Here is a 13,732-nt window from a genome sequence, read left to right as displayed (position 1 = left end):
CTTTTATTCTTCTTGGTTGTCTTGCTGTTGTGAGGAAAACTTCTTTGAGGATTAGTATTAGCTGTCAATCTGATAGAGTCTAGAATTACCTGAGAGTAGGCCCCCATTTCAATTGCATTCTTGGAACAGGGAAGACCGGTCCACTGTGGGTGGCACCATTCCCCTGGCTGGTATCTAAATGAGTAAAGATAACTGAGCAGCAAAGTGATTATCTGCTTCTGGTCTGTGAATGCAGGGTGAGAGGCCAATTCCAGCTCCCCTGCCTTCACTTGGCTGCCATGGTGGACCCGAACTGTAAGATAGAATAAACTTGTTTTCTCTTATGTTGATGTTTTTATCACAACTGGAAAAGAAATGGATACGACTTCTCTCCCCACTGATGATTGAATTAAGTGTAGCATATTCAGATTGATTCCCTTCCATAGGCTATATCCTTGCTCATTTTGATGTTCAAATTAGTTTAGACTTGACCCCAGGAAACCTGGCCATATTTTGTCACATCCTTATCAACCTTCGAGTGTTTCTTTATTTCCTACAACAGTAGATAGTTCTAAGTTCACAGTATACATTTTGTGCTCCAGTCCTGGAGTTAACCACTCTACAAACAAGGCTGCAGTGTTCTCAGTGGGCATCATTTCAGCCTTGAGATGTCTCCAAAGACGTGACAACGGGCCCAAACATGTAAAATTGTATGTAGACCTTTCCCCTTCTAAACGAATCCAAAGCAATTTATAGAAGAGTCATACAATGAGAGTTATGAAGTAAGATTTTTCGAAAGGAATTAAAATGAAGAGAGAGAAAGAAAAAGCTGATGTGGCCTACATCAGCCATGGACGTTTCTGGGTGCACATCGCATCTGGCTGAATTGAGAAGGGAGTTGCATCAGAGGAAGATGCTTGACACAGAGTCCTTCGGGAACTCTGGTGTGCTGGCAAAAGCAGCCACCACCCCACTCAGTCACATTGTGAGAGTAGACAGCCTTGGGGTACAACATGGTGACCAGGCCCAGCCAGACTAACCTAGACAGATGAAGTCACAGAAGAAGTGTCTTCTTCTCTTTACTGCCCTCTAGAGATGTATTTAGTTTTTAGGTCAGCTGAGCCCCACAGTTAGGGCATTGTTGTTTAAGCACCCTAAAATCGCACCTCTCCTCCATCACTCTCGGTCAGTGATACTTCTCTTTACTGTGTCCCAGGAGAGATGCTGATCCAGGAGAAGGAAAGGCTAACAGGATTCTCATCCACCAGATCCTCAGGTCACAGAGATTGGGTATGAGTGATTGACTGCCAAGGTAAACATCACATGCCTTTGGGACGGGAATTGGGAGCAATTGAGGTGCAGGTCTCCCACCCACGAGTGCTTCGTGAAAGAGCAGCTACCTTATTAAAATGTGTACAATAGTTAGCGCTAATTACCTGCCAGAATCTAGAATCATCTAGGAGGCCATCCTCTGGGAACACCTGCGAGGGGTGTCCATTTTTGTATATATATTTGCCTCTGTGGGAGCTGCTTGGTTGCAGAGGTCAGAACATGGCACATTACGTCTCGAGGTTGTTGACAGGGGAGTGGACATAATAACATAGAGGGCAGATATCTGCCCAGCTCTAGTGCTGCAAGGCTTATTATAAATATAAAGGTTTTGTGTCTTTTATCTGGGAACTGAATGATCTAAGGCAGGATAGAACCCCCAACTGATGTTAAATATTTACCACAACACAACACAGAGCAAACCCCTGTAGTTTAATAAATAATTGCCAACCTCCACCCTCGTGAGTACTCAGATAGTACATAAATGCCCAGAAAGTGTGTGGAAGCTTCACAGCAATTGGAAGCAAAGCTTCCTGGGGAGAGGGAGGAGCCCTAGGAGTAAGGTGAGCTCCTTAGGGTTTCCTCTTTGTACTGTCCTGATTTGACTATGGGAACCCACACAAAAACCAGACTCTGTCATAAGCCCCCAAGCGCTGTTACCCACACATTCCCTCTTCCTGGCTATTTTTAAGCATATCTGACATTGTATTCCATTCATAAATATTTCAGCAATTACCTCTAGGAGAAGAAAAACAAAACCACAGGACCAGGGCCACATCAAAAACCATCAATGGCAGTTTCCTGGGACTGTCAAACACCCAATCTGTGCTCATTTTTCTATCTTGTATTCACAATTGATTTCTCCAACTCTGCAGCAGTGCAGTCCAGGCATTGCCATTGGTTAATACGACCTGTGTCTTTCTGTTCTCTTTGCTGGCGTATCTCTTAACACAAATTGCTGGGAGTAACTCTGCCCAGCCAAGGGTAAGTGCTGCTGTCAGGGTTTCACCCCCAGGCTCGAAGGACTTATACACCCACAAAGCAGAGGGTGGGGGTGTCCATTCCACACAGCCTTACCCTCAGTCTCTACTGCCAAACTTGAGGATGCGCCACTCTGGTAGATGAGGGGGGGAGGTGCATTGAAATTTTGTTTCCTTCTATTAAGTTCCAAATGGAAATAGGGTGTAGGGAGGATTTTGCGTCTGTAGAGGAAAGGAGCAATTTGCATTGAAATAATAACATTGCCAAGTAGCATTCAGCACATTTAAAATTTTTATTTAAGGCTCTAGTAATCCTGTGGGGAAGGTGGCATTGGCTCACTGTTTTAGGGGGAGGAAGCCAAGGATGGGAACAGATGAGTAAACTCTCCTAGGGTCGCACAGTGAGGAAGGATGAGCCATCTGTGAGTCTGTTCAGACACTGCCTCTGTCCTGCTCTGCCAGGCTGAGCTCTACCAGGCTGAGCTGTCAGACCTGTAAGACAACACAGATGTAGGCACGAAGGAGTGTCTCACAGGTACTTCCCTTGGCTCTGCTTGGCACCGACTCCTAGATTCTGGAAATGTCAGTCATTGGCACCAATGATTTTCCAGTGGCTTAAAAGTGATTATCGGATATTGCTTAGAACACTTTTCTGGGCATAGACAATGCCTAGCTTAGGCATAGACTATTATCCACACAAGTATAGCAACTCTCATGCTGGCCGTTCCTCAGAGAGGAGGTTTATAGATTATCTCAGGACCTCTTAGGGCTCACACTTCCCAATGTGATTGGTCAGATTCCATTGGGGAATTGTCCAGGATCCTCCATGCAGGGAGTCTGGTCACAGTTTACATATTGGAAACATAAGTCTTGATTCTCCTAGCACCTCGAGGGCAGCAACTGCAGTTTTGCTATCTTCTGTTTTTGTCTCTTCTCAGCACTGGGGACACAAAGGGGGATCTGTATACAGGCTGACTCTCAATGTGTTGAGGGCAGGAGAGAAGGGCAGGCATAAGTGACAGTTATGAAGGGAGCCCTTCCTGACCCTCATGCACGCACACACATCCTGCAAGTGCAGAAACTCCAACCCTGTATGTATGAGTCAACTTCCCATCACTGTGACACAGTGCCTCCAGAAATCAACTTACAGGATGAGGGTTCATCCAGGTTCATGATTTCAGAGGTTTCCATCTGTGCTCTCTTGACTTCAGTGTTTCTTGTCCTGTTGTGAGACATGTTTAATAGATCTAAGCGCCATGATGATTGTGAAAGGATACTGTTGCAGGATCCATTATGGCAGGCCTATAGTGACCTACTTCCTCCAAATAGACCCTATATCCTAAAGTAGTATCACTTCCCCCACTGCCTCAGGCTAGAGAACAAGCCTTTAGCACACGGCCACTGGGGGACATTTCAGACCCCAACTGTATCGGGCACTGTCCTCTCACTGCTGTGTTGTTTGGGGCAAATGACTCTCATACCCCAATCTGGTCTCTTCTGAGTGATGGCCCTTCTGCAGTGGGATGCTGTGAGGATTAGTGGTGAGGACTGAAGAGGCTACTGACATAGTTAGTACGATCCTGGACCACTGTGGACTGCCACATTAAACCCCCATTGCTACCCAATCCTGGCCTTATAAGCATGTTCATGTGTGTACATGAACACACATACAGATACACACACACACACACACACACACACACACACACACACACACACACACACACACGTGCACTTCATATAGTTACCTGGGTTCTCAGTTTGTTCTCATTTCTGCTCCAGTGGTGCCCAGTGCCTGATATGCAACTCTCTTAGAAAACAAAGAGTTGAGGCATGTCGTTACCTTGGACATACGTTTTGAATCTTACTTTTAACAAGAAGAAAAAAACCACTAGTGGGTTTTAGTGTTTTGTCTGTCCTCCTCAAATGCCCACAAAGACTCAGGCAAGGCCCTGAGGAAGGAGATCAGTTTAGCATGGAATCCTCACTATGTCCACCTGTCTCTTCCTCAGCAACAATTTCAACAGCAACCATCCCCATCTGGCCCCACCCTAATGTAAAATCCTTGGCCAGTTTCTTTTCAAGGACTCCAGGAGAAAGAACTAGAGAGTTACTTTGAGCTTTGGCAGGACTTCAGACTATTTCCCCCCACCCCTAGTAGAAGCTCAATAATTCTTGAGATCTAAATTTAGAAGCTTGTAAGGAGAGCCCTGAGAAATCAGAAGCAAAACAGCCAGGCTTTCTATCCCCCAACCCCAAGCAATGTAATAAAGCTATGACAACCATTCGCCAAGGCCACTTTTTAGGTCTTAATAGTTTTAATGGGTTGTTTAAAAAGGCTTCTCAACTTGTGTTCAGTCAGCTTACACATGTTCAGTTGTAAGAAGGAAAGGTGAGGCAGAGGAAAGGGAGAAGAAGGGGACTAGAACAAAGTCCTAATCCTCCACAGTGCTTCTTACAAATGCTATGAGACTGACTCCACCCTGAGACCAGATCTAAGCAACACCAGGGACCAGAGTGGCAGTCTCTATGTCTACCTCTAGGCGGTATCCATGGATACTTCCCAAACCTTGGACTTCTGTGGAAAAGTGAAAGAAGAGTTATGCTGGACCTAGGATAAAGACAGTGGGACGGATGAGAGGGAGGAGGAGTCTTGAGTGTTTAATGAATAAGTAGACTTGTCCAAAATGTCTAAGGACAAGGGGAGAAAGGGAGGCTGTAGCTCATGAGGAATGATGCTCCAATCACAGCCAGGGCCTGTGTAAAAAAAAAACCTCATCATATTACAGTGATGTTAGGATGTCTGTAATGTCTAACTGTGAGTTTGAGGCTTTGGAATCATTTAGTCATGAGGTCATGGTGTTCTGCCATCATAAGTGAATTAGTACCATGCCTTGTGAGTGGGTCAGGTCTGGTAGGTGTGGATTAGTTCCTATGAGAGTGGGTTGCTATAAAAAGAATCACTTTGTCCCCATTAATTCTGGTTTTGCTGTTGGGGTCTTTTTCCTTCTATAAGAACCCCATATACCGTGGTGTGATGTAGCCAGAAGGCTTGCACCTGATGTCAAACAGATGGGGCTTCCATATTGTGTACTTTTAGTGTCCATACTTAATCAAATAAACATCTTTTATATAAGGTTCACAGCCACAGATGATTTGCTATAGCAATTCTAATAGGCCAAGATAGTACCTAGCACTAACCAGTACACAGTTACTGGGTGCTAATCTTTCTGAATTACATTTCAAGTCTTTTTGTCAGTACAACTGCCTGGGGGGAAGTATGGTCTATTGTCGTTCCCATGATGCTTTGAGGAAAAGCAGAAGGTCAGTGAGGGGAAGCCATTGATCTAAACACGAACAGAGTGCTACTGATTTGCATCTAGACAGTCTAACCTTAGATTCTATGATTAACCACTTGAAGAATATATAAACATGTGAGCAAATATTGTCTATGTGAAGGAGGAGGAGGAGGAGGAGGTGGAGAAGGAGTAGGAGGAACAAGAGGAAGAAGAAGAAGAGGAGGAGGAGAAGACACCAATAAGCCTGTCTCATAGTTCATTACTACTTGGAACTCTCCGTGTATGTAGGAAAGACCTGGGATGCCCACCAACGCATGCTTTCTTTTCTGTAGATAAAGAGTTACAGTTGTGCATGGCTGTCCAGCTAGACAGCATTTCCCATGCTGTTGGCAGTTATTACGACCAGGTGACATGATAGTGCTGTTGCCTTTCGTTACGATGACTTGTAACTACCAAGTCTATTTTCTTTTAGTTTTCTGCCCTGTGGCTATTTGTCTGTTTATCTCCCACAGAATCCCTCTAGGTATCTATTTTTCCTTGTATTTTATGATCTTCCTTCAGGACTAGTGAGTGCTAGCTCATCATCTAATTCTAGAATAATGTTAACTTAGCATGATGATACAGTGTGCACTACCATCTCATCACCCTGTCTCATGTTTAAGGACAACTTTGCTCTTAAGCATTCACCAAGCAACCCTAGTTCCCATAATGTCATCAGATGCTTCTCACTGTAGGGAGCTATAACCTTCTCTTTCTCCTATGGGTTTGTCTGCCCTGTGGGGAACCTTGCCTTTGTGTCCTTGTGTGGTGATGTACAAGCTCAGGTTACCCTGTTCCCTCATTTGAAGCACTCTATCAGATTTTGTTCTGAGCCCAGTACATTAGAACAGCAAAGTCTGGAGACAATCTTGCTTTCTGAGTGTTGCACTTGGTTGAGAATTTACATTTCATCGGTGATAGAACACGAGCCATGGTGAGGGCCAGTGCTCGCACAAGCCCCTCCTGTATGTGTGTTGTACGCAAGTGTTATGTGTGTGTGTGCATGTGGGCATACACATGTGTGTGGAAGCCAGACATCTGTGTCAGGAATCTTTGGTTACTCTCTGCTTCTTTTCTTCAGACAGGTTTTCTTACTGAACATGCAGCTTGTGTGTTCAGACAGGTGGACTCATAATAAGCAGGAATCTACAAGTCTTCATGTGCTAGAGTTTCAGGCTGTTGACACCAGCCTTTTACAGGGGTGCTAGGTACCCAAACTGAGATCCTCCTGCTTGTGTGGAAATCATTTACTGACTGAGCCATCTCCTCATTCTTAAACTCAGCTTTTCAAAAAATTATTGTTTCTTTTTTTTCCTCTTGTTTTCCAAATAACGTGTTCCTGGTAGTTTCTTTTTAAAACTAAACACTTAGAATAAACTTTTAAAGACATCATAAAAAAAAAAGACAAGCTAATTTTTACATGGGCAAGTATTTGAATAGATTTTTCTCTACATAATATGTACAATTGGCTAATAAGCACACGAAAAGATGTTTAACGCCATCAGTCATTAGAAAAATGCAAATCAGAACTATCAGGTAAGTCTTTATGTCTACGAGAAGGGCTAAACGAAGAAGGTGGTCAATGCGGGCATCGATGGTGTGTGGAGGATCTGAGCTGCCGACATTGCTGATGAGAATGCCCGGTGGTATAGCCACCCAGCAAAACCAAACAACGCCTCAGTAGATTAAGAACAAACAAACAAACAAACAAACAAACAAACAAACAAACAGGCATGCAGACAAAGGTCCAAAGTAGTGTTCATAGGAGTCCAAAGCAAAGACAACTCAAATATCTGCTACGAGGTGATGAACTAAGAACACGTTGCACATTCTATAATTAGGTATGGTGATGAAGAATGGGACGTGGTGCATGTTACAACGAGGATGAACCTTACAAAAAGTGTGAAAAAGTTAGTCACAATAGCCAATGCATTGCATGATTTCAATGAGCTAAAATGCCTGCGGCAGGCGCACCAGAAGAAACAAAACGTGCATTAGTGTTTGCCAGAACTTGAGGTGAGGAAGGAACTGGGGCCTGAATACTGAACGCGTGCTTTGTAGGAAGAAACAAAAGTATTCTAAAATTAGGTTGCCCAAATTATTTCACTAAAAAAGCATTGCATTTTAAATGGGTGGATTATATGGCAAATGAATTCTACTCGATAAAGCCGCTAAGAAAGCAGAAGTTGATCTGGGGAGACAGTTCAGTTGGTAAGGCTCCTGCCTTGCAAGCATGGCGATATGGTTTTAATCCACACAATGGGATGAATTTATGCTGTGATGATGCCAGCTTGTAATCCCAGTACTGAGAAACGCAGAGACATGGACGCGTTGGTGAACAGCCTAACCTACTTGATGAGTTCCAGGCCAGGGGAACTGTCTCACAAAGAGGGGAAAACATGGGACAGCCATCAAGCGACTGCACCCAAGGTTGTTCTCTGACCTCCACATCCAAGTGCACACATGTGAGCATACAAACACATACACGAAAAATGGGAGTTAAAACCTATGCTCAGAATCCTGCAGAGGCTCCTTGGTTTCTCTGAGTAAGACCTACAACCTCACCATGTACCGTGCCCCAGAAGGGGATCTGACCTTACATTTCTGTTCTAACTACATCTAACCTAGTCTGCTGGTCTCCATGCTGGCTGTATTTGTGATGTATTCAACCCAAGGGCCTTTATCCTTGGTGTTCTCTCTTCTGGAAAAACTCCTTCTTCATGCACTCCACCTTACCTCATGTATCTGGCAGGCTCCCTAGTCCTGGATTACAACTCCACCTGTCCCTCCATACCGGGTTACCCTTATTGTGCATACAGACCTTGTTTCCCCCTAATGTATTGTGCAATTTTTTGTTTATTGTAATATTGCCTAGATCTTTCTAGCAGAACACAGCTCCGTAAGATCCAGGATCTTCTTGGTGTTGATTCCTGTGGAGACATTTCCTAGGAACATGCCAACCCAGCAAGGGTCTCAACAATTCCTTGTAGCTTGGGGACTTGTAGCTGACCAGGGCAAAGTTGTCATATAACCCCAGTTCCTTTCTTCCTTGCATACCTGCGGTTAGGGTTGTTTTAAAACCCAGCACTTCTTCTCTCAGCTGACTGTGGTCACACAGAACCAGGTCAACAGGATGCCTATAGGCTGTTTCATTCCCTGACCAAAGGAAAAAGGGCTAGCCAGGGTTCATTTATAACACATCTGTCTTTCTCATACTTGAGGACTGGTATAAAAGAACATCTTTCCAGAAGTTTTCTTTTCATGAGTATATCTTATAAAATTAAAAAATGGATTTATTTGTGCATTGCTTGAAAATCTGCCTCCTCCCCCATAATGACATTGTAAGTGGCCTGTCATCCCTAGTCTCCCTAAGTGATGGCTCACCCTGCATGTATTGAGGGTGTGCTATCATAACGGGCAGGCAGGGCAGATAACAGCCATGCTGTGTACTTAGTCCCGAAGGGATGACAGAATGAGGAGAGACTAGACTTAGCCTTTGGGAAAAAGACTGGAGATCTTGGAGACCTGATTGGGGAGGACAAGTGACCCTGTGGTCTCTGAAGGCTCAAGGACAGGTAGAAACCCTTTCTGTTCAAATGCCCTGGCTTTGATTGCAGACACTGGGTCTGCATTTGCCCCCATTGGGAGCTATCTTGCTGGCAACAGTATATTTATGTCTGGATTCGGGAGGGAAGCCATGGGTGGTTTCTGTGCTTTCTGCATAATATGCATGTAATTAATCATGTCTCCAATGGCTTGTAATTTAGAGTTTTTTCATTTTAGCTGTCTAATTAAATTCATTTAAGGTTTATAAGTAGTTATTTTAGAATTTCTCCTTGTACCCCCACTGGCGTTGCACTGAAAACTCGTAATAAATACATCTCAAGGTGGCTACTGCTGTTCTCCAAATGAATCCCAAAGTCTACTCAAGTGAGATGCAGTACTGTTTTACTACAGCTTCAATTAGTCCCAGGAAAGCTCGAACGAGTGTTTCTTGTCTCTGTTTATTTTATGAGGAAGTATTTATCCATTAGCGTGCAGAGTCTCGAAGTCAGTATCTGGTATGTTTTGGATTCTTCTCTACCTTATTGTCACCGAGACCCGTCTCTTCTTGAGCCCGTCAGCCCTGGAGCTCATCTCTTCCGCTGCCTAGCCAGTGAGTTCCAAGGATCTGTCTGTTTCCACCTACCCATTGCTGGGGTTACAGCCATTCCTTTTCTTCCTACATGGGTATGGGGGGTTCAAATCCAGCCCTCACACTTGTGCAGAAAGCACTCAACTGACTGAGTCACTTCTCTGCACCTCTTCTTTTCTTCTCCTTAAAACTTTTCAGAATCCAAAGATTTAGGTGGGAGCTAGGACAAACTAGGGAAAAGCCACGTCACGACGGGTTGATAAGGTGGGGTCATTACTGGTTCCTTGACACAGCTCTGTTGTATTTTCCCACCTTCTGATTTCAAAACACAGCCACACACTCACTTCTGTGTCTCTCAGACAAAAGCCTGTCTCCTGATACATTGTGCAGGGCTCACATTAATGCACAGTAAGTAAGTTAGACATATATATGTATTGCAAATAAAAGTGAGGCAGGAAACAACTGGAAAAGACCCACCTAACCTTGCCCAGGGCCACACCACATTTAACATTTGCTGGTGCCCTTTTATGCGTGCTCTGCCTACAACGTTACAAAGTCGCTGTTGAAAGTCAGAGAGAAAAGTTGTTCCAAATACAAATTTTAGAAACCTTTTTTTTAATAGCCTAAGAAATGCAAATCAAAGCGGCAGTAAGGTACAATTTTATCCCACCAAACTGTCAAGGATTTATATCAATGATTAATGCTCAGTGCTGTTGAGCTGGCCAAGTTTACATTGGAATAATCTTTCTGAAAAATAGTGGAATGGTTAGAAGAATCTGTCATTTGAATGGTATTTTCTTTCTTCATTTATCTTTGTGGGGTTTTTTTTTTGGGGGGGGTGACCTTTGTCTAACTTCTGAACCACACATCTTCAACTAGAAGGCAGTATTTTAGGAAAGATATTTAGGACAAGATATGCTTATTCTAAGCATTCTATACGAGCAACTTTAAAGTGTGCTCTTCTTGGCATTGTCTTGTGCCTATTACTTCACATTAAGTCCTTCCCAGCAGTCATCCTCTCAGTGTTGAAAGTCCCCCTGAGAACAGTGTCAGTGCCCAGAGACTCTCCACTGAATGTGTTAGGTGTCTTGTGACCGGAACAAGGTTAGACAAGTCTTCTGTGTGTTTCCTTCCCTGCTTCTGTTGAGTCCCAAATAACCTACCCTGTTTTCTTGTTCACTTTCCTGACTCCTCAGATTAGACATAAGTCCCCCAACAGTATGTACATGAGCAGGGCTGCTCACATGGTGTTCATGGAGCCCCAGAGATCAATGCCCTGGCTTCCTGAGCCTCAGTTTCCTAAATACAACAATATCTACTTACCTCATGTTACATCACCTATGCTTGATCGTCTCCTAACCTGGCAGGTTCCTAGTGGTGTCTGAGACTACAGACATACTGTTTTGGTTTGAGGCTCAAGCTCAATCGGAGTTAACACTGACGTTCAGAGCGTTGCATGCAGTCTTGAGGCCCAACTTTTATCAGCCTTTCTTCCATTTTCTTCCGGTAGAGGATGTGGTGATTACGAATTCACTCCACTATTCAACCAACACAGTTTTTTTTTCATGTAATCACAGCTCTCCTGCTTTTTCTGCTCGAGCATCCCCAAAGTGGATGCAACAGATGTTTCCATGTTTCATGAATGAGATAGTGTGAACCTGCTATGTGTACAGGTGAATAAAACACATGGATAGACACAGTCACCTGTAAGTCTCATTCTGTCAGGGAAAGAGACATTGAACATAAAAACAAACAAAGCCAAATATCAAGTCCCATCTAGACTCCAGCCATGCTGGTTAGTGTTTTTAGGAGCCCACTTTGAGAATAAGCTTAAAAGTCACACATGCTCTTTGTGGAGACATACATTTTTCTGTGTATTTTTTGTTTGTTGTTTAAAATCATCAGCCCCAGAGGTATGGGCAGTCAGAGACAGCTTAGCCATAGCTTCTGGTTCTCTGGCAATAAACCCACTTGCCTCATAGCACATTTTGTGCCTGTGGACTTTAAGAACAGACACACGATAATATCGTATTGGTTCCTTAATTCATTCAACATGAATTTATTGATTTGAGATGCAAAGAAGTAAAGTAACTCATCCAGGGTCACCAGCCAATCAGAGAGCCAGAGCTCCTGTCCAGGTTCCTTGTCCTGGATTCAGAACCTGGGACAGTACCTGCTAAAGGAGTGGGGGATGAGAGATTTTAATGGCCAGTGGAGTAGGGATTTGGATGGTAGCAGTGTTGGTGGCTGTATGCATCACTCTACTCACAGCTTTGATAGTGGCAGTGGTAGGGTTGTTCCTAGCTTTACAATTACTGTTGGTGGCAGTAGCAACAGTGTTGATGTTGGTATTGTTGGAACTGGGAATGATAGTAGTTTACCATGTGAAGAAATTGTGGTGGATATTGGACATAATCTAATGGTGCCGGGTTTGTTACTGGATAAACACCATGACCACAGCTTGTAGGGGTTTATTTTGGCTTACAAGTTACCATTCATTATTCAGAGACAGCAAGGCAGGAATGCGAGGCAGGAACTTGGAGATAGGAACTGATGCAGAGACCATGGAGGGGTACTGCTTTCTGCTTTCCTGGCTTGCTCCCTCTGGCTTGTTCAGCCACCTTTTTAATCCAGCCTAGATCCACCTGCCAGGGGGATAGCATTGTCCACAGAGGGCTTGGACCCTCCTGCATCAATTAGCTATCGACCAAGAAAATGCTTTACAGACATGGCCACGGGCCAAGCTGATCTGGACAGTTCTTTAGTTGATGCTCCCTCTACATCTGTGTTGAGTTGACAGACAGCTAACGCTAACTGTGACAGGCGGTTCAGATCTTTGAGCATCAGGCAGCTCAGAGGCACTCACCCTGATCCCCTTCTCAGCATTCGTTTCGTCCTCTCCGTCCCATCCCTCTTATTTTCTCCACTCTTGTTTGTCACAGACACCATTCAAGTCCCCTTACTCCTCCTTTGGGTCTGCTTATTATGTCTACAATAAAAGTACATACCATTACATGCTCTGCTTTCTAAATTCTAAGAATGTTCTATTGCGATCAAATGAATGCCTGTATTCCGTCCAAATGCAGTTTTCTTCAGAGCAAAGCTCTTAAATCCTCAAGAGTCCTTTCAACTTGTATTTTGTTGCACATAACCCGACAAGCCTTTGTTGCAGGATGCTCAGAATGCAGAGACGACGATGTCACAATATTAAGCCATGGGTGTGTTGGATTCCCATCACTATTTCTTCCTCAGCATGGTTAGCTCCTTCCTGTGGGATGGCTTCTGCCTCCCTTTGGCATTGGTTTCAGAAAGGTTTCGATTAAAATGGATGTAAGGGAAGTGTGTTTTATATCAGTAGGACTGTTGACAATGCAAGACCAGTGCCTACCACTGTGTTAGCATTCATCTGTGGTCTTCCTCAGTTGTGGGTTGGTCACCCCCCCTTCCAAGCCATTTTTGTCCCATGTTGAAAGCATGGGGATCACATTTCTAGGCAGTCATGGGGCTGAGAGAAAAGCTAGTAGGTTGAAAAATGATTCAAAACCACACCGACAGCCGAAGGAGTCAGGTCAAGCAACATGGAGAAAGCAGATGTGAAAAAGATAAATCTAAGTAAAGCTTCATACTCAGATCCAAGTAAGAAGGTCCACGTGGTCCATATGAGGGAAAGAGCTTGGCTTGAGCATGGGAGACTTCTGAGTTACAGCCAACCGCAACCAACGTGGACAATGGCCGCTGGGTAAAGTGTAGGCTGGGATGTTGACTGAGGGAGGAGCGGCTCTGCCTGGCAGGAATTCTCAGGCTTGAGTTTCATCATTTCGCCTGACAGATGAGCTCTACCAAGGAGAGAGGTCAAAAGGTGGGGCTGAGGAAAAGGCTTGAAATAGCTAATCCATCTCAGCCTGGGAGGCGAGACACATGCAGCTCCCATGAGCTGAGCTGCTCCTGGTTAAAATAAATCCTACAACTTC

At 44.2% G+C, this 13,732-nt stretch overlaps 1 long non-coding RNA gene across 1 annotated transcript; it reads right to left on the bottom strand.

The window, feature by feature from the left end:
• Window positions 1-2,559: 2,559 nt before the first annotated feature.
• On the bottom strand, window positions 2,560-12,906 carry LOC103693956 (uncharacterized). The gene is made up of 4 exons (XR_015640166.1): window positions 12,770-12,906; window positions 4,037-4,098; window positions 3,437-3,510; window positions 2,560-2,780 (listed from the first exon to the last, which is right to left on the bottom strand). It is a non-coding gene; the product is annotated as an uncharacterized LOC103693956 (long non-coding RNA).
• Between the last annotated feature and the right edge of the window lie 826 nt (window positions 12,907-13,732).

This window comes from Rattus norvegicus, chromosome 16, assembly GCF_021556685.1.
Source record: "Rattus norvegicus strain SHRSP/BbbUtx chromosome 16, alternate assembly SHRSP_T2T, whole genome shotgun sequence".
In the NCBI taxonomy this organism is placed as follows: domain Eukaryota; kingdom Metazoa; phylum Chordata; class Mammalia; order Rodentia; family Muridae; genus Rattus; species Rattus norvegicus.
Note: the sequence above shows the minus strand (reverse complement) of the source record. Positions and strands in the feature narration are given on the sequence as shown.